The sequence below is a fragment of the Leptidea sinapis genome, chromosome 37, assembly GCF_905404315.1.
Source record: "Leptidea sinapis chromosome 37, ilLepSina1.1, whole genome shotgun sequence".
Classification (NCBI taxonomy): Eukaryota; Metazoa; Arthropoda; class Insecta; order Lepidoptera; family Pieridae; genus Leptidea; species Leptidea sinapis.
In genome coordinates this window covers 916,840-942,628 of record NC_066301.1, presented here as the reverse complement: position 1 = coordinate 942,628, position 25,789 = coordinate 916,840, and positions in this window count along the sequence as shown.

Below are 25,789 nucleotides of genomic sequence, written 5' to 3'. Positions count from 1 at the left end.
AACTGCTGAATTCATTTCAATACAAAGATGGTATATGTAACATTTTATAAAAAACATATTAAATGCTTAATGTACATGAACCAACACGAACTAATTTTTAAGAATAATTTCAACATATTTTGCATGCAAAGCGAGCTTAAGTCTCCTGGAATGTAAAACTTTCCTTAATTTTAAGTAATAAATCTTAAACGCGACTTAGTTATAACAGGGAATTGGAGGCAGACAAATAAACAAACACCAAATTGTGTGTACATGTTTTCGGGAATATGAAATGAGTAAGTTGCCATGAGAAATGTTAGCCTTAAAAAGTATGTTTCTTAAAACAAAAGAAATAAACCACATCAATTATTTCCCTTTTCCTTAAAAGTAATATAATAATACATATTATGTAGTATATGTACTTATTACACATACAAATAAATTATTTATGAAGTTCTTAAAACTGTAATAGTTAAGGTTCGTATTAAAAATATACATTTGAACGGAAATGAAACGCTTCGTGTGAATGATATATTGGAATTCTTAGTTTAAGTAACTTATCTACAATCAACATATAAAATCCACAAAAAACTACAGTTACATGTTAAAATATATTGTTTAGTACAAATCCTACGAAATGACTCAAACAACTTTATTGTACTTGAGTGTTTGACAAAATATGTTTAGAGAACAATCATTTTAACAAGAGCAGTATAAAATTAAAACATAGAAATTAGCAGATTTAAATAAGATACTGAGAAATATTCTATTCTAATGGCGGTTATAATCTTAACTTTCTGTTAATTCATCAGGGTTTTATTTCATAGTACTATATCTACTTATTTACACAAATATATACTTATATATTTGCTATTTATTTAGATTTGATTTGAAAAACCTTTTATAAATAAGATTATTTTTTTAATGCTCGCACCGCATTAGAAAAAGAGACAATTTATATTTAGTTCCTTCCTAAATAATCCACAAAATATAGTTCTTAACGATAAGAAGTGACAATACGAACCACACATTTATAATATAAAAGCGTCTAGACATAGACAAACAAAGCGAGAGAGAAGAACATCTCTACAGGACACAGTAACATAGAAAAGTTTAGCGAATATATAATATACTAGCTGACCCAGCAAACGTTGTATTGCCGATATTATGGTTTAAGACATTTATTGTTCCATAAAGGAATTTCCACTTAAATGGAACTTACAGGCTATTTTATAAAAGTGGGTAACAAAATTGCATCTTAAAGCGTACAGGAAATTATAAAGTAATTAAAATAAACTAATTAGTTAAGTATAGCTTATACGCATTTCTAATTTCTAATACAAATATTAAATAAAAATTATAATACAAATATTCTATAAAAATTATAATACTAGTGGGTAGTTTTAAAACACCATCGCATCAAAATCATACCGACCCGGGCCGGTCGACGTCAACAGTCGACGCGAGCCACGGTTGAGTCACAACTCACTACACAAGATTACGTAGATTCATCGATAACGAGTTACTAGATGTGACAACAGGAAATATTATTTCTATTCAATGGGTTGAGAATTAATTTCAAGATATTTCTATTTATGTTTCAGTTTTATTGCTTAAATGGGCCTTTAGGAGTTTTTTAAAAATGTGCATACTGTTGCACTCTTTAATATTTTTAGGAAGCTTATTATACAGTTCAACACTTTCAACACTTTCAAAAGTTATATTTCGTTTACCATAATTAGTTCTGGGTTGGCATAAGATTATATTATTGGCACTTTTTTTTTTATGGAATAGGAGGACAAACGAGCGTACCTGTTGTTAAGTGATCATCGCCGCCCACAATCTCTTGCAACCAGAGGAATCACAGGAGCGTTGCCGGCCTTTAATGAAGGTGTACGCGCTTTTTATGAAGGTACCCATGTCGTATCGTCCCTGAAACACCGCACAAGGAAGCTCATTCCACAGCTTTGTAGTACGTGGAAGAAAGCTCCTTGAAAACCGCACTGTGGAGGACCGCCACACATCCAGATGGTGAGGATGATATCCTAACTTATGGCGTGTCGTGCGAAGGTGGAATTCGGCGGCAGGAATCAGGTTAAACAGCTCTTCGGAACACTCCCCGTGATAAATGCGGTAGAAGACACACAATGAAGCGACGTCTCTACGCAACGCCAAGTGATCCAGCCGTTCATAGAGCACTGGGTCCCCGACAATTCAAGCTGCTCTGCGTTGCACGCGGTCAAATGGATCGAGCTGATACTGGGGTGCACCAGACCAGAGATGACAGCAATACTCCATGTGTGGCCGGACCTGCGCTTTATAGAGCGCTAGTATGAGGGCCGGCTTGAAGTATTGCCGTGCTCTATTAATGACGCCCAGTTTCTTTGAAGCCAATTTGGCTTTGCCTTCCAGATGACCACGAAATTGGCAATCGCTCGAGATTTCGAGACCCAGTATTCCGATACTAGGCGCGGCTTTAAGAGAAGTGTTCTCGAAGAGCGGTGATACGACAAATGGGGTTTTTTTAGTGGTGAACGCGCAAACTTGAGTCTTCTGGGGGTTAAATTTGACAAGGTTCAATTTTCCCCATTCCGCGACCTTCTCAAGAGAGGACTCGATAGAAGACACAAGTTTCTCCCGCACGGACCTGTAGACACACGCATAGATGCGGACGCGGTCCTCTAAATCTACGCGGAGCCAGAGAGTGGACAGGTCCCTACCCTCAAAATTGCCGAGACGGCGACATGAGGCAAAAAATTGTGCTCAATTTTCTACCCGGGGTACGTTAAATATGACGTATCGCTAGGTCGAGATATCTGCGTCTCAGTAAGGAAACACAAGGCCGGCTGCGCCGTCTCAAGGTGGTGGTGGACGGCGTTTAAATTGGAGTGAATTCCCCTGATATTGCAAAAGTCCACGTTGAGTGTGGAGCGGGGTGCCGTGGTGATACTGCCTCGTTTGTCCTTGGTCATGCGCGGTTCTGTGCCCTCCCCAGAATACGAAGGGCAGCCCGGGCTAGAGTGCCCGGGGAGGGATTCTCCAACTCTGGTAGAGCCGGTACCCTCCTGGGGTAAAATCTTTCGGTAATCTGGGGTAAAGTCATATTCGGGTGGAGGGGGAGGGGGGGGGTTGGAATGGCCACCGGTCCTCGACACTGACCTATGCGAAACATAGCGGCACTAGGCCGCTACTTCACGCCGGTATTCTGTGTGAGTGTGGTAATTAACCCGGACGAGTCTGGCCCGATTGTGCTGACGTCAAAAGACGGCAGCGTGACTCTCCCACTTCTAAAAAGCCCTTAGTCGCCTCTTACGACACCCATGGGCCTGGGACTCCCCTATTCTTTTTACGCCCCGGGAAAAGTACAGGGCTACTTCTTAATCGTTGTAATTGGGGATATTTATTTTTTATTGTAAAGGTTATGTTTGAATGTATTTCTTTTCATAATAATTTTCGGATTAAGATACAAGTGTAGTATTTGTAGGTATTAGTTATGTTCATTAATTTTGTTTCTTTATATATTTTTTCTGATGATGTTAGGAAATCATAGTTAAATAATACTTTAATCAATTTGTTTTGTGCCGTTTGTAGTACTTTAAGATTAGTATTAGCTGCTGATCCCCAGACTTGGATTAGGTAACCTAAGTGTGGCTTTATAAGGGAGTTATAGATTAAATAACGAGCAACGTACAATACTGCGAAGGGCTCCAGTTAGAGATACTAATTTTGTTTTAATATTTTTAATATGTGGTTTCCATGTAAGCCTATTATCTAAAGTTAAACCTAAATATTTTTCGGAATCGGACCTACTTATAGTAATATTATTTATTTTTAGCTGTTCAAAGTCATTAATTTTTTTATTTTTTGGTGCAAATATTACATAGTGGGTTTTGTTTATATTAAGGGTAAGCAAATTACATTGAAACCAGATATTAAGTATGTTAAGATCATTTTGGGCGTCTCGAATTATGTCTTCAATTTTATTTCCATAATAAAACAAGGTGGTATCATCGGCATATAGCGACAGTTCTCCTTTAAGGGCTAGTTTACTTATATTATTTATATTAAAATCGCGATACAAAAGTAACTGTCGATCGTAGATGGGTGAAGTTGTTTGTATTTTTTAATGCTGACTCATAATCAAACAAATTTAAAAAAAAAATGTAAAAAAAAATAAAAAAAATCCGTGTGTACCACCCTTAACATTTAGGGGGATGAAAAATAGATATATATATATTTTAACGAACACTAAACCACTAACGCACACTCTGACAAAAATAAAATGAGTGACGAATTAACTGGAATGTACGACAGTATATTGTAAGTATATGATATGAACACGAGGTTTACTGATACACTGATAGTAAGAGAGACGCTCACGTGGCCTATTTTGAGATCTGGATTATTATTATAACAAACTTCTGAGCGGTCCATCGATTTGAAACCGAAATAATATAATAATTCATAATTATATAATACTTGTAACAAACTTACTTCTTGCTTGTATTATTAGTTCGCGCTGGACATACGGAGTGTATTGTTTCTAGATGAATCTCAGAGTACGAAATGGAATCAATGCTATTTTATAACACAATACATTATTTACTTACAGCATATTACGTAACAATTAATACCAACTCAAGAAATATAAAATATAACATAATACTTTTGCACACATATATTTAAAAATTTGTTGAAACTCAAGGAAGCTGACGAAGTACCAATTATTAATATATTAATTTGACCTTTAAATAATCTAAACATCTAGATCCAATATATAAGAGCCTCTTACTGCTAGATAACTGATGAAAACATGCCAGGTTTATTAATAAAGTGTGCGTGACCGTCTTACACTCACAATATGTATATAACTTTGTGTTAGTGTGCGTGCATTGCTCTATCTGTCAACCTATGGTTTTACTATACTTCTACTTTTTTCTATATTTTAACAACTGTCATAGTCTATCTAGACGTATAAATGATCTAAGAATTTGAATTTGGAGCAGCATATACGTATTATGATAAAATGACAGGTTAAATTAAGATTTCCTTTAGTATCGGTGAGAGTATAATTTATGTGAACGTTTTTATTTCGGCGCAAGCGTTACCATCGAACAATGACAGATTATATTATGAAAACGCAGATGGTTCATTTTCCAGTCAAATTTAAAATTAACAAGGTATATTGGTATTAATTAATATAGTTGAAAGCACTTAGTACAAAATAGAATAATACTTAAATTGAATTAAAATTACGATACCAACATACCCTACATAATAAAATAATACTAGGAACACATCAGCTACAAATAGGTTCAAGCTCGGCATAATATACTAAAACATAAGTAGTAAGTTGAGAGGTTATTTTCAAATCACCCAGAAAATGTTTTAGACGTGAAAAATAGACCAAGACATCTGACCTCATCGGAAATCGTAAATTTTGCTCGTAAGTTCTACAATTCATCCAATCGGTGGATAGTAAATAAATTAGGATACGGTTTGCCAATTTTTAGAATTCCTCATTTTAAAACTATTTTATTTAGATAGAGAGATTCTGAGGGATGGTGACTGTAATTACGATAATTTACAAGCTGATTCTGAGTTTCTGTGAGACCTAGGACTGACAAAATACTAGCGTACACAAACAAAACATGCGAGAGAGAAGAACACGTCCAACGAAGATAGATGCAAGATAGAAGAAGAAAGTGACTCAATTATTACTGTAGCCAATTTTAATTGAGAATACATAAATAGTGAGCCACGCTTGACGTGTACTATTGTGAATATTACACCACTAGCTAGCACACACATCGATACATAGTCGGGCTGTGTGCTCGTCTACACGCTAGTATAGTGAAGACTATTGTTTTTCTTGACGTTTGTTATATGCAGAAGTACTCTTCTTAGACATAGAAGTCCTCAAACTCCCTATTGGTATGGCAGCAGAGCAAAAATTTTCAGAGTATTTGGAATGTGACATGTAATATAAAACATGCTTGTTATAGGACTGATGTGTTCACAAGTGATCACCTCTAACTTGGGTAGTTACAACACCTGAGGAATCACAAAACGTTATGAGTTACAATTTTTATACCATTGATAAAAGTCACAAGTTAGCGTATTCGACGCCAGAATGTTTTCATTCTAATATTATGTTCAAGGAGTTTAACTCCTTAATTATCTTGAGAAGAATAGGCATGCTGCTAACAATGGCTAGTAAAGTCATAGCACTATTATACAATAATTAATAAATTATATAAAGTTAAACAGTCAAAAGAACATGGTGGAGACACTTGCTGAAATTTAATTCACATACCTAAGTCATATTTCCTTGTACAAATATCACTCAGAAAAATCTATGATATTATTAATAAATTCAGTTTCCTAAAAAAATTGTTCAGAAAATGTTCAAATTTATTTATAGCGGAGATTTCATCCCGTAACGGACGAATGATAAACAAAGCGGTGCCCAACTCGTATTACATTCCGGATTCCGAGTTGGCTGAATACCAGACCAATACGACCAGATGGAATTACAGATGTTCCGAATGATCACTGTTCAGTCAGCTGTTGATTTTTCAATTTAAGAATTATGTATAAGCTCGTTGCTTACTAAATCTATAACAAACATTAATGGAATTAGTTATAAACATAATCTATAGTTTAAATCAAATATATGTAAGCCTGAAAATTATTTTGAGGAGGTTTCATTTCCTATATGAATTATACACAATATATAACTAATATAAGTCAGCCATTATAAAACCATATAAAATAATAAATGTATAAGGGTTATGTTAAAACATCATAATCAGTCTTAAATCATATTAATTTTGATTAAGATATATATACTACAAGGAGATCTTTAACAAGAAGAAGTGGCAAGAAACACATTTCCAGTCTTCAAAATTAATTACTTACTATTTAACATATTAATTGCTTCAGCCATTTTGACCGTTGACTCTCACGGAGACCCCGGTTCTATACCCATCTTGTGCTTGTTTGGGTGCTAGAATAGTGTATGGGCTTCAGTGATTGTATAACAGTAAACTTTACAGGGTAATGCAAAAAAAATACTCGCTTCAACTAACATGACAAAGTTAAAAAAAAAAAATATACTTAACGAGAGACAAGTCACTCACTGTTTCCATAAAGATTCCAAAAAACTACCACTCATTATAAAATGAATGCCTCAGACCTGAGAAGAATGGGCGCAACAAACTCAGCGGGCTTTTTTTTCATCAAATAAATATGTTTACAAAGTTATATTGTACAATTAAACTTATTATTTAATAGCCCAAGGGCGATCACTCCATTCCCAATCTGTGGTAACATTAAGAAAGTCATTTATGTTATAGTAACCTTTACCACACAAACGTTTTTTAACAATTCTTTTGAATAACGTTATAATTTTGTTTTGAACAATTTCTGGGATCTTGTTGTAAAAGCATATACATCGCCCCACATAATACTTCCTAACTCGACTAAGCCGAGTCGTAGGCATCATCAGTTTATGACTGTTCCTGGTGTTAATATTATGGTTATGACAGTTTCTGGCAAATTCACTTATGTGCCTATGAACATACATTACATTATCAAGAATATATTGAGAAGCAACAGTTAAGATGTTAATTTCTTTGAATTTTGCTCTCAATGATTCTCTAGTACCTGGGTTATAAATAGCGCGAATAGCCCTCTTCTGCAGCACAAATATTGTATTAATATCGGCAGCGTTGCCCCACAGCAATATACCATAGGACATAATACTATGGAAATAACTAAAGTATACTAGTCGCGCCGTATCTATGTCAGTTAATTGTCTAATCTTTTTAACCGCGTATGCTGCAGAACTAAAATGTCAAATGATCCACATTTCCTTCATCTAGACCACGTTCACAAAGGGAATTGTGTAATCCTAAGTTAAGCTTAACTTTAAGAAAACTGGAGTACAAGCGTGGTTAACACGTCAACGACAAATAGTTTATGTAATTGTCTTATTGGGTATCTTTATCTTAAATTTGGATGTTTTTAAGGGATTTCAGTTTTGAGTTCTCCATTTAATTTACCTTTAGAATTTTTTAACACTTGCCATATGTTGGACCAAGTGATACATTTCGCTTGAACCTTGCTTGAACATACATTTCCCAAGAAACTGTTATCATTTTATTAGACGTTGACAGTCCACCAACTGTCATACAATCATTATAGTGCAAATATAAACTGAATTATCAGCAAAATGGGTCTAGAATCAATTTTGTCGATGGTACCTACTAGCCGGTAAGTTGTGAAAAGCCTCCCACTGCTACAAAGCGTACAACTGTATAATTTAAGGAAATATAGTTTATTGAAAGCTTCAACTCCAAATACCTCGATACCATTACGTAAAGTAATTTATTAAAGTAAGGGTCCATTTTAAACATAAAAGATAAAGGAATCAACTACATGAGTGTATCCGAAAATTTAATTCAATAGCCAACTGTTTTGGCAGTTGGTCGATATCGATTGGGAACCGAAAACCGGGCACCAGAAACCGGCAAAAGGTATCTTTAAGTTGTAAGTTTCAATGTGTATCGAATATATTTTTTCTTTTGTAAATTAATTTCTGTTATTGATTATTATTTTGTGTTTTTTCTTTTGTAAGTTCTATAATTCTTTACTTCTGTTTTAATCTTTGTGGTTTATTTTTGTTTTTAATAAAGACTTCATTGTGTTTCTCATCAGATGTGAAGCTACATTTGTTAAAAAAAATTGTTACAGATTTTAGAATTACTACTCTTATATTGTATATTATTTGTTGTTGATAAGCCTGACTGAGGCATTGGATAAACACACATGTACACATAGCTAGTGCCTCAGTATGTCGTGGCAAGTATTTAAATTAAACTAAATTAAAGATATGTAATTAAATGAAATTTAATGAATATTTAATTGAATTATATTTTATTATTTTAATTAAATTGAATAAAATAAAATTTCAAATTAAATTATGCAATGTGAAATATTATGTACTAACATAGTTTCAAAGAAATACTAACAGTCCGAATCCAACAGTCTGAAATAAACAGATTTTATTTTATTTTTATTTATTTATTTTTATATCAACAAAGTGAGCCAAAGCCAGTTATCGGTTGACATAGACCTTTTTTTATTTAACTCAGGAAAATGTCCTGTAATCTGGACTTTAATGTAATACTACTACTTATAACTGTAATCATTAAGCTGGACTTTAAGTATTTGTATTAAGGGTCGTGTTTGGAGTAGAATCCAGTGATTTGCCCAAATATTCATAATCTAGTTGTCCATCAGATCTTGTGGCGCTCGTCTTTTCATTCTTATCAATTTTGTGCCGGGTTTCTTTTACATTAAGTTCCGTGCAAGTTGGTTTGGGTGGTTTTGCATATGCTTCTTATAAGTTCGGAGTGAGTCTGCTATTTCCTTCTTTATAGTTTTTATATTTAATTCTCGATGTAGACGTTCGTTTTTAATGTATTATGGAGCATTAGTGATCAGTCGAAGCATTTTGGATTGGAACCGTATTTCAATATTCGAGGTTGAGGCTGTGCCCCATAGTTGTATTCCGTCGGTTTAGTTATGACTTTGTAGAGAAGCTTATTTTGTAGTGATAATTTAGATTTTCGATTTAGAAGCCAACACAACTTTCTCACTTGATGTCCCAGGGTTTTTCTTTAATAAAAATATATATATTTTTTTTTATGGAATAGGAGGACAAATGAGCGTACGGGTCACCTGGTGTTAAGTGATCACCGCCGCTCACACTCTCCTGTTACACCAGAGGAATCACAAGAGCGTTGCCGGCCTTTAAGGAAGGTGTACGCGCTTTTCTTGAAGGTACCCATGTCGTATCGTCCCGAAAAATAGTATGTTTAGTCCATGTTAAACGTCTATCTAGGTGAATGCCTATGTATTTGACGGTATGGGGAGGGATCCTTCCTTGATTAAGTTCTACCTCGGGGCAGGTGTCGCGCCTCATTGTAAAGGCACGGACTTTGTTTCATTCGCCTCAATCCTCCAGTCCTTTCTCCAAGAACTTATTTAAGTTTGTAATTTTTGAGACGCTCCAATGGGAATTGCATCAACTGCTAATCTTACTGTGTCATCAGCATATGGGCCGGTGGATTATCTGCTTTCGGAAGATCATATGTATATATCAGATATAATAAGGGAACCATGATGCTACCCTGGGGGACTCCTGCTTTAATATTAATGAGATTAGTAACACTGACACCGTGTTTATCGTAGAAATGCCTTTCCTCGAGGTATGATTTTATAAACATAAAATAGTTGATGGATAAGTTAGTATGTATCTTAAAGAGGAGTCCATCGTACCACACTCTATCAAAGGCTTGTGAAATATCCAAAAACACTGATGATACATTTAGTTTCTGTTCTAAAGCATTGTTTATTTGTTCCGCTATCCTATGTACTTGTTCTATCGTTCCATGACGTTGGCTAAATCCGAACTGATACTCGGGGGTTAAGTTGATTTCTGACAATTTAATCATGAGCCTCTTTATAAAAAGTCCTTCGAGTACTTTAGATAGAAGAGGTAGAAGGCTGATAAGACGGTACGATTTTACGTCGATGAGATCTTTAACTGGCTTCGGAACAAGAATTTACTTATTATATTATTAAAGACTTTAGTTATTTTCATAGTTTTAAGTCCTATATTGTTATGGGGCAGTGCGGCCGATATTAATACCATCTTTGTGCTGCAGAAGAGGACTATTCGCGCGATTTATAACCTAGGTCCTAAAGAATCATTAAGAGAAAAATTTACTTATATAAAAGAACATAAACTTGTTATGCCTACTACTCGGTTGGGTCGAGTAAGTAAGTTTTTTCAACGAAATCACATTGTAATCCATATTTTATACTAAAAAAAGTCCGCTGAGTTTCTTGCGCCCATTCTTCTCAGGTCTGAGGCAGTCTCTTTTGAATGGGTGGTAGTTTTTGCCGTTCAATAAGTGATTTTAAATCCTATTTTCAATAAAAATATTTGAATTTGATTTTGAATTTGAAAATTATTTCTGCCACTTTCCATTGAGGGGTAACAAAGTTTCTCCATAGGACTGAGTTAAATAGCTGGGTCAAGAAATTTATTCCCTTGGATGGTAATTCATTTAGAATGTTTACAGTTCGTTTCTGGGGCTTTATGCACTTTTAATTTTCTCATTGCCGTAGAGTTACTTCCAGTTTTGTAAATTTCTTAATTGGCAAATCCAGTTGGTAGGGCATATTTAGAAGTGTTGATACTGTTTCTTCTCTTGTTGGACTAGAACCCTCATGTGCAGTAAATACTTGAGATAAATGTTTTGCAAAAGTATCTTTAATTTTGGTCACTTTTGGCCCAGCTACCATTATCTTGTTTTAAAGGAGATTTGTGTATAATTTTTCATTTTTTGCTTTTTAGTCTGTTGTTGGTGTGGTGTCAAGACTTTTGTAACAAGAGTTGTGACAAGAGGTTTTGGATCATGGTTTCTATTGAATGCTAGGGCGTCCTTAAGCTGTGAGGCGAGCTTGTTAAACTTTGTTTTGTCTAGTGGGTACTTTGTAGTCTGCCATAATTTTCTTGCTTGACGCTTCCGCTTTACTAGATCATGAATAAAATTTGGATAGAAGTGTAGGTATATCATCTGTGTATTCTGATAGGTTAGGAGGGGATGCCCATGCTGCTTGTTGTATGCAAGTGTTGAATAATTCCACTGCTTGTGTGACTTCGGCGTCACTTGTAAGTGGTAGTTTGCAATCAAGTGAATTTTCAGCTAGTTCTCTGAAGCGTGACCAGTTTGTCTTTTTCGTATGGAGCTTACAACTTCATGAGTGTCGAGTAGCTTTACAGCTTAATAGTACAACCACTAGGGAGTGGTCCGGGTTCAAATCGAAATAAGAGTAGCATCTCAAGTTAGGAGTCGGTACTCCTTTCGTTACTACGAAGTCAATCAAGTCTGGTTTCTTTTTTGTATAAGAGGGCCAATACGTTGGCACACCAGAGGATGTGACACCGAGGTGTAATCTTTCGATCGATTTAACCAGTTCCCTGCCTTTTGAATTGATGTCTCGATCCCCACTGTCTGTGCTTCGCGTTGTAATCTCCAGCGGCTATAAATTTGCGGCCTAGTGTTAGAAAGTAGTTGGAATAATTACTTTCTTGTAGATTATGTTTTTCGAGGTATACATAGTGCAGCAATCTTGAGATTATCTTTGGAATCAGGTATTATTATGCTAGTTGCTTGTATTTCTTCCGAGCAATACGAATAATATGTAGACGTCATTTTTCTCTAAATATATTTTAGTTCTTAATAAGTTTTTGACAGGCCATTTGCATTCCATATTGTTATTTTGAGATGGTCGTATTTTTACACATAACAGACATTAAGGTTGTCACTATGATCGTCATGGTGCATAATTGATTCATAATAATAATAGTACATAATGCTTAATGTCATTTTGATCTTCGGGAGAGTACGAAGTGTTTGGTTCGATTTTTTATTTGGGCTTGTTTTTAAGTATATATAATGACATAGAACGGAGTTCACTTTAATTTTCTGATGTATCTGATAATTCATATCAGCGTATTTATATCGCCGTAGTTCTACATCGGGGTTGATAAATTAAATTGCGTTCATATATTTTATGTCTATTTCTCAAGTGACTTTTTGTTATTGTTTATTTTTTAATATTATCATCACATTATTTTATATTTTTTTCTACAAAAGGGACAAACGGGCAAGAGGCTCACATGATGTGTTGAGTCGATGATTCGAGCCGTTCTTCATTGTGTGCGGTCAAATGGCAGAATGGTACTGGGGAGCACCCGCGTTGTGAGAACAGAACTTCAAGTGAGGCCGAATTTGAACCAGGCGGTGGCTTGAAGTGAAGTCCTGTCTTACCTTACTGAGTTCACCAAGCCTTTTGGAGGCTCTCTCGATGCCAGCTATGGCAATTAGAAAAGTGATCGAGGGGATTAGACAACGGATAGACTTTTTAGCGGTGAACGGACAACGGAAATAATATAATATTTGATAAGACTGTGAGCTGTTATACATACCTACTCATCAGACTTGGATCTGTTCATTGATCCAAGTCTGATGAGTAGGTATGTTTTAAGGTCAGCCTTATTTCACGTCCCCTCGAATAAAACTCACGTGGTTCTTTTTGGGTGAGTTTATATATCTTTTAATACTTTTTTACCGTATACAAAAAATAAAAAAAAAATAGTTTGGTTCTGAGAAATTCAAGGTGTCAGATTATATGTTTACAAAAAACGTTATAATTTCTTCTGAACTCATTTCATGGTCATGTCATGTCGAACGTCGAGTGTTGGCGATACTTAGAGAATCCGATAGGTACCTTCCAGAGTAAAGGAATTTCGACCATAAAGTACCTACCTAGCTGTTTTGTAATAAGTACCTAGTACATTTATTGTTAAGTAAACAATGCCTTTGTCTATATTTCCAATGCTTAATATTATTATTAGATTATATGAAGTAAAAACTATCACTCCTAGGAAGTGTACCAAGAATACTTGCAGCATTTCCGCGTTGGATAGTCAATTGTCCGAAATAGTTGCCAGCGTTTGGATTTGCAATAGCTCTATAGAGGCGCGTTGTTCCATTCACTACAGACGAGTTAGAGTCTGTACGAGATATTATTTATTCCAAACGCAAATAATGAGATTACTAAACAACTAAAACTAAATTTATATATTGAAACAAGTACGTATGAATAATTATTAATAATATAATAGGGGTTAAAGCATAAAATTGTCGTTATATCGTAATAGGTACTTCGAATTGACATAGAACCTTCGTGGTTTGAGATTTTTGAGTGAAACTTTTATCACATGGTACCTATGAAGTTCTTCTCTTAAACAAGTGCAACAATCGATTATCGACTTTCAGTAGTTTTTTTTATTCAGCTTAGACACGAAAGATTGATATTTCAAAAGTCATTTCTGAATACAAGTTCCGACTTGGAACTAACGCGACAGAAACAGCTCGCAATATCAATGTTGCGTTTGGAGAGGGGACTGCTAATGAACGCATCGCGCGATTTTGGTTTAAATGCATTCGTGATGGAAAGTTTGGAAACGTTGATTTGAAGAACAAACCACGTAGAAGACCGCCCACACAGGTGAATAACAATGAATTGAAAGAGATGGTGGATGTCGATCCGGGCCAAACTAACGTTACCATACCATACTTGAGAAAATATATATATTTGGACGAACGTGAATAATTAAGATTTTTTGAAATAATTTAAACTAATTAAACTAAATATAAACTACATTTCCATTTACAAACAGATGAACTGTGGATGTGAGGTACTTCACTACTTTCGATTAGTAGGGCATTGTATAGACGACAAATTCTATAGATAGGGTTATGGGAGGACACGTTACTAAGACACTATGACAGAACGGAATGGTAAAAGGCTGTTCATGTCTTGAAGACCAATCGGGAACTCTTAGATGAATGTCCGACAAGAAGGTAGCAGAAATTGTGCCATCGAGAATTTTGAATAAAGTCGTTATGCCATCCAATTTGCGACGACTCTCAAGGCTCAGCAACTTAATTACTTAGTTACTGGTGCATACATCACTCTCATTAGAAAACATTAATATTAAGTACAAACAAAATAAATTTCCATCTACAATTTTGGAGTTGCAGAAAATTATTAAATATCAAGTAACACATTATTATTTATGAGCAAAAATGTGCGGTAAGCCCCATAATAATATTTAGTAGTAGAAGTAAATAAAACTTAATACAAATTGCAGAACATTTGTAGAAATAGAATAAAGAGCATCAGAGCCTCGGCGGATTTGTTGCAAAGTGGCCACGACAGCTAACAGAAATTGAATAAAAGGCGGTGTGAGTACACCGAGCTTCTGTGAGATGCAGATCACGTGCGGTATTTGAAATGTCAACACCGGGATACGGCTTTTACGTAACTTTTAATACGAGAAAATGAATTATTTCATATATATAAGTTTATTTTTAAATTTTTTATGACTAATGTTTATGGTATAAATTATTACCTATATGGAAGCTGTTCAAACGGCAGAGGCTAAGTTCTTTAAGGCCAGCCGTTCAAAAATAACCGGAAAAGTCTCAGAGGTCTTGAGGGTATAGCCCTCAAATTGATGGATGTAAGACGCCAACCCTTCAGTCCCCGGACGATGCGTCCCAGTATAGGCAGCTAAATAGACAGATCTCCATAATACACCGCCATAATACACATTGTGTGAAGGCGACAATACAGGGCAACAAAGGCTCCAAAATATTCGGACGAGTTTTTTCTATCTTTCGGATTTTCAATAGCTTTTAAGGTTTTTAGGAACTTTTAATTTCATCCATTTGCTTTTAATATGTTGAGAGACTGGGTCCCGCCATTCAAGATCGGCTTGTAGCCACACCTTTTGAAATAAGATGTTAATTTTTGTAATTAGTGGCGCTAACCATTTCGGATAGTAATTTTCTTTTCCTATTATCAAATTCAAATTCAAATTCAAATATATTTATTCAAAATAGGCTGTGACATCACTTATTGAAACGTCGCACACCGACCCGACATTCTAGACGTTGCGTTACTTAAAAACGTAACGCTCAATGTAAATTCAATCGAGGTTTTTCACGAATTAGAGTCAGACTACCGGCCCGTCGTCCTAAATCTAGGCCCACCGGTTAACTTTCAACCACCGACGAAATCAGTGATCGACAGGCAACGGCTGGAAAAGGATCTCGAGTCTATCAAATCCGACGACCTTGACCTTATACCGGACGTCATCGACTCGGTCGACACGGGTCACAGTGCTATCTCTCATGTGACGTCACATATATACAGAATAGGATCAAGGCCTGCTCCAGGCAGGTTCCGACGATGCAACCGCATCTCCTAAACCTGCCTCCAGAGGTCAGGAAAGTTCCTGTGTGAGTAAGTACTCACACAGAAGCACAGAGCCACTAGACTTTACGATAGGTATCCGTCGGTCGAGAATAGGCGCCACCTCCGCTACCTACAGCGGGGGGTACGGGAACGTATCGCGGAACTCCGCGGCGAACGTTGGGACCGCTTGCTCGGCAACCTTAAGCCATCACATGTGGCTTTCTGGAAGCTGCCTCGCGCGTTCTAACAGGAGCCGCCCACTGTCATGCCTCCTTTGGATAGACCGGGACTGTAGCCGGCGCTCGATGACGATGAGAAGGCTGAATGCCTCGCCGATAGTCTCGAGAGTCAGTGCTCTCCAAATGCAGCAGCCGACCCGACACACGTTGACGAAGTTGATCGTGAAGTTGAACGTCGCTCCGCTCTGAGCCCTTCAGGCGATGTAATAAAACCCACCTCTTACGAAGAGGTGAAGCTAATCATTAAGGAGCTTCACTCCAAGAAGGCCCCGGGGCCCGACACTATAAACAATAGGCTTCTTAAGATCCTACCCTCGACTCTTATTACTTTATTGGTAACCATTTTTAATATTCTATTGTCTAATAGCGCGTTCCCCGAACAATGGAAGGATTCCATTGTTATCGGTATCCCAAAACCCAATAAACCTAAAGCTAATCCGAGTAGCTATAGGCCTATATAGCTTAATTAACTCGATCGGGAAACTTTACGAAAGATTAATCCTCGCGCGTCTTAATCATTACATCGCGGAGCTCAACCTGATACCCGACATACAGTTCTGATTCAGAACCGCTTACTCGTGTCCCCAGCAGGCTCACCGACTCACCGAGTACATTCTCGTACGGCGTCAACTTCACGCTACCACGGCAGCCGTGTTTTTCGATGTCGCGAAGGCATTCGACAAGGTATGGCACAACGGCTTAGTATTCAAGCTGTATCAACTGGGAGTGCCAGACAGGCTCGTGCGCATCATACGAGCCTACCTTACTGATCGCTCCTTCCGATATCGAGTAGAGGGCACCCTATCCTCACCCAGACCCATCAGGTCTGGCGTGCCACAGGGTTCAGTCCTCTCTCCCACTCTTTTCTCGCTCTTCACGAGCGACATTCCCAAGTTTCCGAGTGTCCAGCTCGCTCAGTACGCTGACGATACGGCACTCTACTTTGGCTCCGCTCTATTGAACCGCTCAACCTTGAGCAGGAACATTAAAGTGCTTCAAGCCGCCGCCGATGAACTAGGCAACTGGTTCAGAAAATGGCGGATTGAAGTGAACCCCACCAAGAGTGCAGCGGTACTCTTCGGTAACGCGAATAGCATCCGCGCTAAAAAACGACCGACCGACGTCATTAAATTGTATGAAACACCCATACCGTGGGTGAAGGATTACAAATACTTAGGAGTCACGTTCAACAGCAATATGAACTTCAAGAAACATATTGATACGGTATGCAATAGAGCCCGATTTGTCCTCAGTCGCCTTTATGCACTTGTGTGTGGACGAAGCAAACTTCCGCTCAAACACAAAGTGACGCTGTACAAAACCATCGTACGGCCCATACTGTCATACGCAAGCGTCGTTTTCGCGCACACCCGACCGAGCTACTTACGTCGTTTGCAAGTAGTTCAAAATAAATTCAAGCGCATGGCAACCGGAGCCCCGTGGTTCATCCGAAACGTTGACCTTCACCGCGACCTAGAGCTTCCGACGATAGCTCAACACTTTAAAGAGACTACTTTAAACACTTCTTTGACAAGGCGCCTAACCAACCCAACATCTTGGTTAGGAAGGCATGTGGGTACACCCCCCTTCACCATAGTCTCAACCCAATAAGACGTCCCAGACACGTTACGGTAGACCCGGATGACGACATCACCATCGCGAACGCGACATCCACACAAACACCGACACAGACACGCACACACCGCCTTCGCAGGCGTAGGCGCGGTCAACCACCGCAAACCACTTGCACTCGTCGCTCTGACGATGGCCAGCGGCCCGCACCCTAGATACACCACACATTGTTTTGATACCCGACGAGACGTTAGTCCTCGTCCTGTATCGCTTCACTACACTCACTCACACAAGGACTGACTGACGGACTGACATACACCACTTACACAATCACAAACACACTCCACAAACAGACACAAACACAAACATACATGCACACAAACATTTACACTACGTACATACATACAAACACACATTCATACAATCATAAACACATACATACACACTTACATACATTACACAAAACATCACCTCACACTCGCCGGCGAGTGTGTTCTTATCACCTTTTCATCTTTCATCTTCATTTCATCTTCATTTTCATTCTCTCTCCTTCCCACAAGCACACAGCCGGTCTGAGGTTCGAGTCTCCTTAGGAGACGCCCCGCGACTGTTGTTGCGTAGTCTTTGCGGCCTCCACGGCCCACGTCCTACTTCGCTGTGAAAGCCAGGGCTGCTAACAGCACAGAGGAGGTTTTAGTCGGTATGGGGTGTCCGCTTACGCGGACACTCGAGTCCGACATATTACGCCCCGTTCCGGGGCGTAAATACGTAACCGTATTTCCTCCTCTACAAAAAAAAAAAAAGTTGACAAGAGCGTGCGGTAATGTAGCTGAGCGTTCGGGATTGTGGTGAGCGTGCGGGAATATTTGAAAATAATTATAGTGGTCGAACTTTGCGCAGCGTAATAGGAAAGATAGTATACGATACTCGCTCGTGCGGGAAATACCTACTTTTCGCACTTGTATCGTTATGTACTATTTCGTTAACAGCTTTGGTGAGTATTCTTTTATTTGGTCATCATAAATATCTTTAAATTCGGCGGATTTATTTTAGTTAAATTTGTCAGTAATTCAGCAGAGGTTCTAAATGCCATACCGCAAGAGAATCGCTTGTCAAGCAGCGTGCAATTTGACAATGATGATTCACTTAACATTTTGGGGCGGAGTTGGTGTCCACGCCAAGATGTTTTTCGCATTACTATTAATTTTGCTCCACTGCCTGAATGTACTAAACGTCTTATGTTATCTACAGTAGCTAAACTGTGGAATATTAATAGCTTAGCTGCACCTGTAATTCTATATGCGAAATTATTGATTCAGGCATTGTGGATTTCTACCGTCGGGTGGGATAATCCTCCACCAGAAAATATTAGTACGGCGCGGGCAACCTTAAGAAAGGAGTTGCCACTTTTACATAAATTTGAGATTTCGCGTTTCTTCGGTATCGATAGCGACACACATCGCGTTATAGATGGGGCACACTAAAAGTTTCGCACTTCTAGCTAATCGGAACTATTTAAATTTCGAGTGTTATATTTTTTGAAACTTTGCAACCTTCTTAGTAATAAAAAAAAACAATTGGCGGGAAATCATTTGTCAATTGTTTTTTATCACACATCAAAGTTCTATGTTCGCAAGGAAAATGGAATTTAGTCGAAAAAGCAAAAAATATTTTAAAGCGTTGATTTTTTTATGATTTTAAAAGTTCTATCTCTCCGCAAGACTCTGCCGTCTGCTCGTCTTCAAAATGTTTTGGGAGAGAAGCACCTTGCTTGAGCACCGTGAGGCGATGGTTTGCTGAATTTGAGAGCGGTCGGGTATCTTTTATTGGGGATTGGTATGAGCCAAATTCAGAAAATTTTACACGAAGAATTGAAAGTTCGGAAACTTTGTTGTCGTTGGATCCCTCGTGAACTGACAGAGGAGCAGAAGCTGGCTCGCGTGGAATGGTGCTCACAGATGCTATTGAAGTACGTCCACGGACATTCTAATGCTGTTGATGACATTGTCACAAGAGACGAAACGTGGATTTATTGTTTTAAACCCGAAAAAGAACAGCAATCTTGTGAATGGGTGTTTGAAGATGAGAACAGGCCAACAAAAGTGAGGCAGGCGAGAAACGTCGGTAAAAAAATGATCGCTTTTTCTTCTCAGCTATGGGTACAGAATACCGGCGTGAAGTAGCGGCCTAGTGCCGCTATGTTTCGGATAGGTTAGTGTCGAGGACCGGAGGCCATTGGAATGCCTGCGCCGTTGCAGTAGCCGATGTGATACTGCAGGGCATGGATATTTTTATACCAAGCTCTGTAGTACCGATCGGTGGCAGATCACAGCCTTGGTCCGATGCGTCAGTTAAAGCAGCATCTGACTACAAAAAACAGGCGTACCGAACTTGAGTTGCGGCGCTGGGCACAAAGGCAAACTGCAAAGTTCTTAAGAGGAAATATAACCGTGCCTCCAGATTTTTAAGCGGCAAATCGCCCGTGCGAAGTCAAAGCACGTCGTCAAAATCGGCGAGCAGCTTTCCAGTTACCCGACCGGAACACGCAAGTTCTGGTCGTTGTCGAAAGCTGCTCTCGGTAACTTCAACCAGCCGTCCATGCCGCCGTTCCACATGAGGAATGACACCCTGGCCCATACGGCAAAAGAGAAAGCCAATCTCCTGTGCGCTCTTTTCGCCTCCAACTCGACTCTTGACGACAACGGAAAAACACCGCCGACCATCCCGCGGTGTCAGAGCTCTATGCCTGAAGTACAGTTCAAACAGAAAACTGTTAGGCGAGCTCTGTTTTCGTTGGACGTCAGGAATTCGAGCGGGCCGGATGCAATTTCTCCAATCGTGCTTAGAACGTGTGCCCCTGAGTTGACGCCGGTGCTAACGCGTTTATTCCGGCACTCTTATTCCAATGGCATAGTCCCTGACTCATGGAAGTCAGCCGTTGTCCATCCGATCCAAAAAAAAGGAGACAGTTCGGATCCGGCAAAATACAGGCCTATTGCTATAACCTCCCTGCTCTCCAAAATCATGGAGAGCATAATTAGCCGCCTACTTCTGGTATACCTAGAGGGTCGCCGGTTGATCAACGACCGACACCCCGGCTTTCGCCATGGTCGGTAGGCAGGTGATCTTCTGGTATACCTAACACATAGATGGGCGGCGGCCATTGAAAGCAAGGGGGAAGTCCTGGCAGTTAGCCTGGATATAGCGAAGGCCTTTGATCGTGTATGGCACAAGGCGCTCCTCTCAAAACTTCCATCATTTGGGCTTCCCGAGAGCTTATGCAAGTGGACCTCCAGCTTCCTCACTGGGTGCAGCATACAAGTCGTTGTCGACGGTTTTTGCTCGACTCCCAAGCTCGTGAACGCTGGAGTGCCCCAAGGCTGTGTGCTATCTCCCACGCTGTTTCTTCTGAATATAAATGATATGTTGGACACCTCCAACATACATTGCTATGCAGATGACAGCACTGGTGATGCCGTATACACGGGCCATGCAGGTCTCTCTCGGGAAAACGTCGACCAGTGCCGGGAGAAACTTGTGTCTTCTATCGAGTCCTCTCTCGAGAAGGTCGCGGAATGGGGTAAATTGAACCTTGTCCTATTTAACCCACAGAAGACTCAAGTTTGCGCGTTTAGCACTAAAAAACCCCATTTGTCGTATCACCGCTCTTCCATAACACTTCCCTTAAAGCCTCACCTAGTATCGGAATACTGGGTCTCGAAATCTCGAGCGATTGCCAATTCCGTGGCCACCTGGAGGGCAAAGCCAAATTGGCTTCGAAGAAGCTGGGCGTCATCAATAGAGCGCGGCAATACTTCAAGCCGGCCCATATTCTAGCGCTGTACAAAGCGCAGGTCCGGTCACACATGGAGTATTGCTGTCATCTCTGGTCTGACGCCCCCAGTATCAGCTCGATCCATTTGACCGCGTGCAACGCAGAGCAGCTTGAATTGTCGGGGACCCAGTGCTCTGTGAACGTCTGGATCATTTGGCGTTGCGTAGAGACGTCGCTTCATTGTTTGTCTTCTACCGCATTTATCACTGGGAGAGTTCCGAAGAGCTGTTCAACCTGATTCCTGCCGCCGAATTCCACCTTCGCACGACATGCCACAAATTAGGATATCATCCCCACCATCTGGGTGTGTGGCGGTCTTCCACAGTGCGGTTTTCAAGGAGCTTTCTTCCACGTACTACGAAGCTGTGGAATGAGCTTCCTTGTGCGGTGTTTCCGGGACGATACGACATGGGTACCTTCAAAAAAAGCGCGTACATTTTCCTTAAAGACCGTCAACACTCTTCTGATTCCTCTGGTGTTCCAAGAGAATGTGGGCGGCGGTGATCACTAAACACCAGATGACCCGTACGCTCGTTTGTCCTCCTATTCCATAAAAAAAAAATGGGTCCCATCTGAACAATTCCACTTGAAGATCAAACGAGTGTTAATGCCGAGTAGTATTCTACCATTTCTTTACCCAGGGTATTAAAAAAAGTTCGCGAAAGACGACCAAAAAGCCGCGTTCTTCTACATCATGACAACGCTCCTTTACACACGGCCAACAAAACTAAGTCATTTCTAGCTTCCGAAAAAGTACAACTCGTCACCACCCATCCTGCACATAGCCGCGACCTAGCACCGTGGACTTGGAAAGAAGACAACTGAGAGCCCTCACGGGGTTTCTATCCGGCTATTGCAAGCTGAACTGGCACCTAGCCAGAATGGGTCTCAGCAAATCAAACCTGTGCAGATTCTGCTGTGAAAACTCCATACTCATCCTTATGGAATACGAGGTCATTGCCAGAATCAGGCCGGGGTGTCTTAAAACACCCTCACTCAAAGCAGAGGACGTGTCCTGCCTGGACCCTCTGAGGATCCTTTGCTTCTTAAAAGGAATAGGTAATGAAAATACATTTAAAATCCTGGCACACGTTTCCTAGTCAGTAGCCTCGATTTTTCCACAGCTCATTGTTTTTTTTATACATAGAAAGTCGAGGGTAGGCGCGCTAGCTCAAGCAGGGGGCACAATGGTTCCTAGGATTTAAGTGCATCCTAATCCGCTACTCATAATTAAAAAAAAATACAGTAATGATCACAGATTATTATCACCGAAAATATATGCATGCCTGACCTCACTTTTATCATTATTACGACAACAATTTTGGATCATGGCTGGGCGTGATATTGTGCGAAAACGCTTTCGAGCCTTTAACAAGTGCTTCAGATCTAATCCATGTGCACAGAATCTGCAAATTCAAATTCAAATTCAAATATTTTTATTCAAAATAGGATTTAAAATCAATCAAACATCAAAAACTGCCACCTATTCAAAAGAGACTGCCTCAGACCTGAGAAGAAGGGGCGCAAGAAACTCAGCGGGCTTTTTTTTAAATATTAAATATGGATTACAATGTGATATCGTACAATAAACCTTTATAATTAAAGAGCCTGAGGGTGTTCGCTTTATTCCCAGTCCGTGGTGTTATTAAGAAAATCGTTTATGCTATAATAACCTTTCCCACACAAACGTTTTTTAACAATTCTTTTAAATTTCGTAACACATTTGTTTTGTATATTTTCTGGGATCATATTGTAGAAGCATATGCATCGCCCAACAAAAGACTTACTAACTCGACCCAACCGAGTAGTAGGCATAACAAGTTTATGTTTGTTCCTCGTGTTAACATTATGAATGTCACAGTTTCTACAAAATTCCTCTATGTGCTTATGAACATACAGAATATTATCAAAAATGTATTGAGAAGGTTGCTTCTCTTCTCTTTCTGACTGTTGAGTCACAATGTTTATTTCTTTAATTTTTTCTCTTAATGATCCTTTAGGACCTAGGTTATAAATCGCGCGAATAGCCCTCTTCTGCAGCACAAAGATAGTATTAATATCGGCCGCACTGCCCCATAACAATATACCATAGGACATTACACTATGAAAATAACTAAAGAATACTAGTCTCGCCGTATCTATGTCAGTTAACCGTCTAATTTTCTTAATCGCATATGCTGCAAAACAGAGCCTATTCGCCAATCCTTCAATATGGGGGCCCCACTGCAATTTGGAATCAAGAGTAATGCCAAGCACTACAGTAGATTCCACTGGTTTTACCACCTCTCCATTCAATAAAATATTCGCATCTATATTTTTGACATTTGGTGCGGTGAATTTAATATATTTGGTTTTATGACTATTTAACAATAAGTTATTGCCGCTAAACCAGTACACGATGTCAGATAGAGCATTGTTTACTTCGTCATATAAAATTTGGCTTCGTTTCACTTTGAATATAAGTGAAGTCTCATCCGCAAACAATACCACCAATAGTGTTTTTTTTCTACAAGGTTAGGTAGATCATTTATATAAATTAGGAAGAGGAAGGGTCCAAGAATAGACCCTTGTGGTACCCCCATACCGAGAGGAGTCCCAGGAGATCTCCTGCCATTCACTTCTACCATCTGAATCCTATTATTTAAATATGAGATCAGAAGATCGAGTGCAGATCCTCTTATACCATAGTGGCATAGCTTCCTGACCAGCGTTGAATGTTGAACACAATCAAAAGCCTTAGATAAATCACAGTAGATACCAAGTGCATTCTGTGATTCCTCCCAGGCCTCCAAAATATTCCTGATGAGTTCAACACCTGCATCCGTAGTCTAAGGGTCGGCAGCACTGAAACAGGGCGATAGTTATTCGGGTCGGAAGTGAGTCCTGATTTAAATATTGGTGTAATTTTACTATACTTCAGAAGGTTAGGAAACACGCCATGTTCAATACAGCTATTAAAAACTAGTGCTAGATATGGTGCGTGGTACGTCAATAACAGAACTTATTATTTTTACAGATTTGCCCATATATCAGCAGTTTTTTTCATTTATAAGGATTTGAAAGTTTTAATTATTTCTGCTGGGCTAACAACACTGAATTTGAAATTTTGTTTACATTCCTTAACATTTTCCAAAAGAAGTGACTCGGCAACACTGGTGGAGGAGACAAGGGTGCTTGAGATGGAAAGTGGAATGTCAGAAAAAAAATTCTCAAAAGCAGAAGCTACTTCCTGCTCAGAGTCGATTTTTGTATTGTTTATTATTAGATAATATTCAAACTTGCAGTCTTTCGCTCTTCCGGATTCCCAGTTAATAACTTTCCAAGTCATTTTTATTTCATTTGAAGCATTTTTAATTATTTCTCTAATATGCATTGACTTAGCAATAGTACATACTTTCTTAAATAATTTTGAATATTTTTTCACATATACAAGGAAAGATACGTGATGATTACATGATGATCTCTCACTATATAGTTCATATAACCGTTTCATATAACTCTGTTTTAATTATTTTAAATAACTTACCATACATCTCATTCGGAGTACTGTTATAATTCAAATACAAGTTTGAGAGTTTTTCCGAAACATTTCCTCTATATTTCTCCATTTGCCTATTGTTTACCGGAACAAACATAAACTTTTTAGTTGAAGTACATTTGTTTATTTCAAAATTAAAAGAGGCTAATTGACCAAAGTGGTCTGAGCTCAGTTTACTAATTATTGATTGAGAAATAGGTTTTTAATTAGTAAAAAAATTATGAGACGCTGCGAGAACAGCTTACAGTGTGGACGTGTTACGAATTAATTAAAAACAAAATAAAGTGGTGACAAACAAATTTGATCTGTAATACATCCGAGGTAAGACAGATTTTAGTGCGCATATTTTAATTGTCCGTACGACTTTTGTTCTCTGAGTAGCGTGGCGCTGTACCGATAACGTGAGGAACGCCATAGATCAATATGTCCGCAAAACGATCTCCGACTAGAAGTGACTTGGCATCTGCGCGAAGTGGATCTTACCCAAATTTACCAAATAAAGTAATCCTTCTCAGTCATCGGAATTATCGCAAATAAGTACGCGAAATAAGCGAAAATTTGCTGCAGAAAATGAAGAATTAAAGACTGAATTCTCGGATATGAAACGTGAGTTCATGGAATTAAGAAAACAAATGACAGCACTGCAACTACAAATGTCGGAAATGATGACGTATCTCACATCTAATAACACTATGCAAATAGATAATTTCTCTTAAT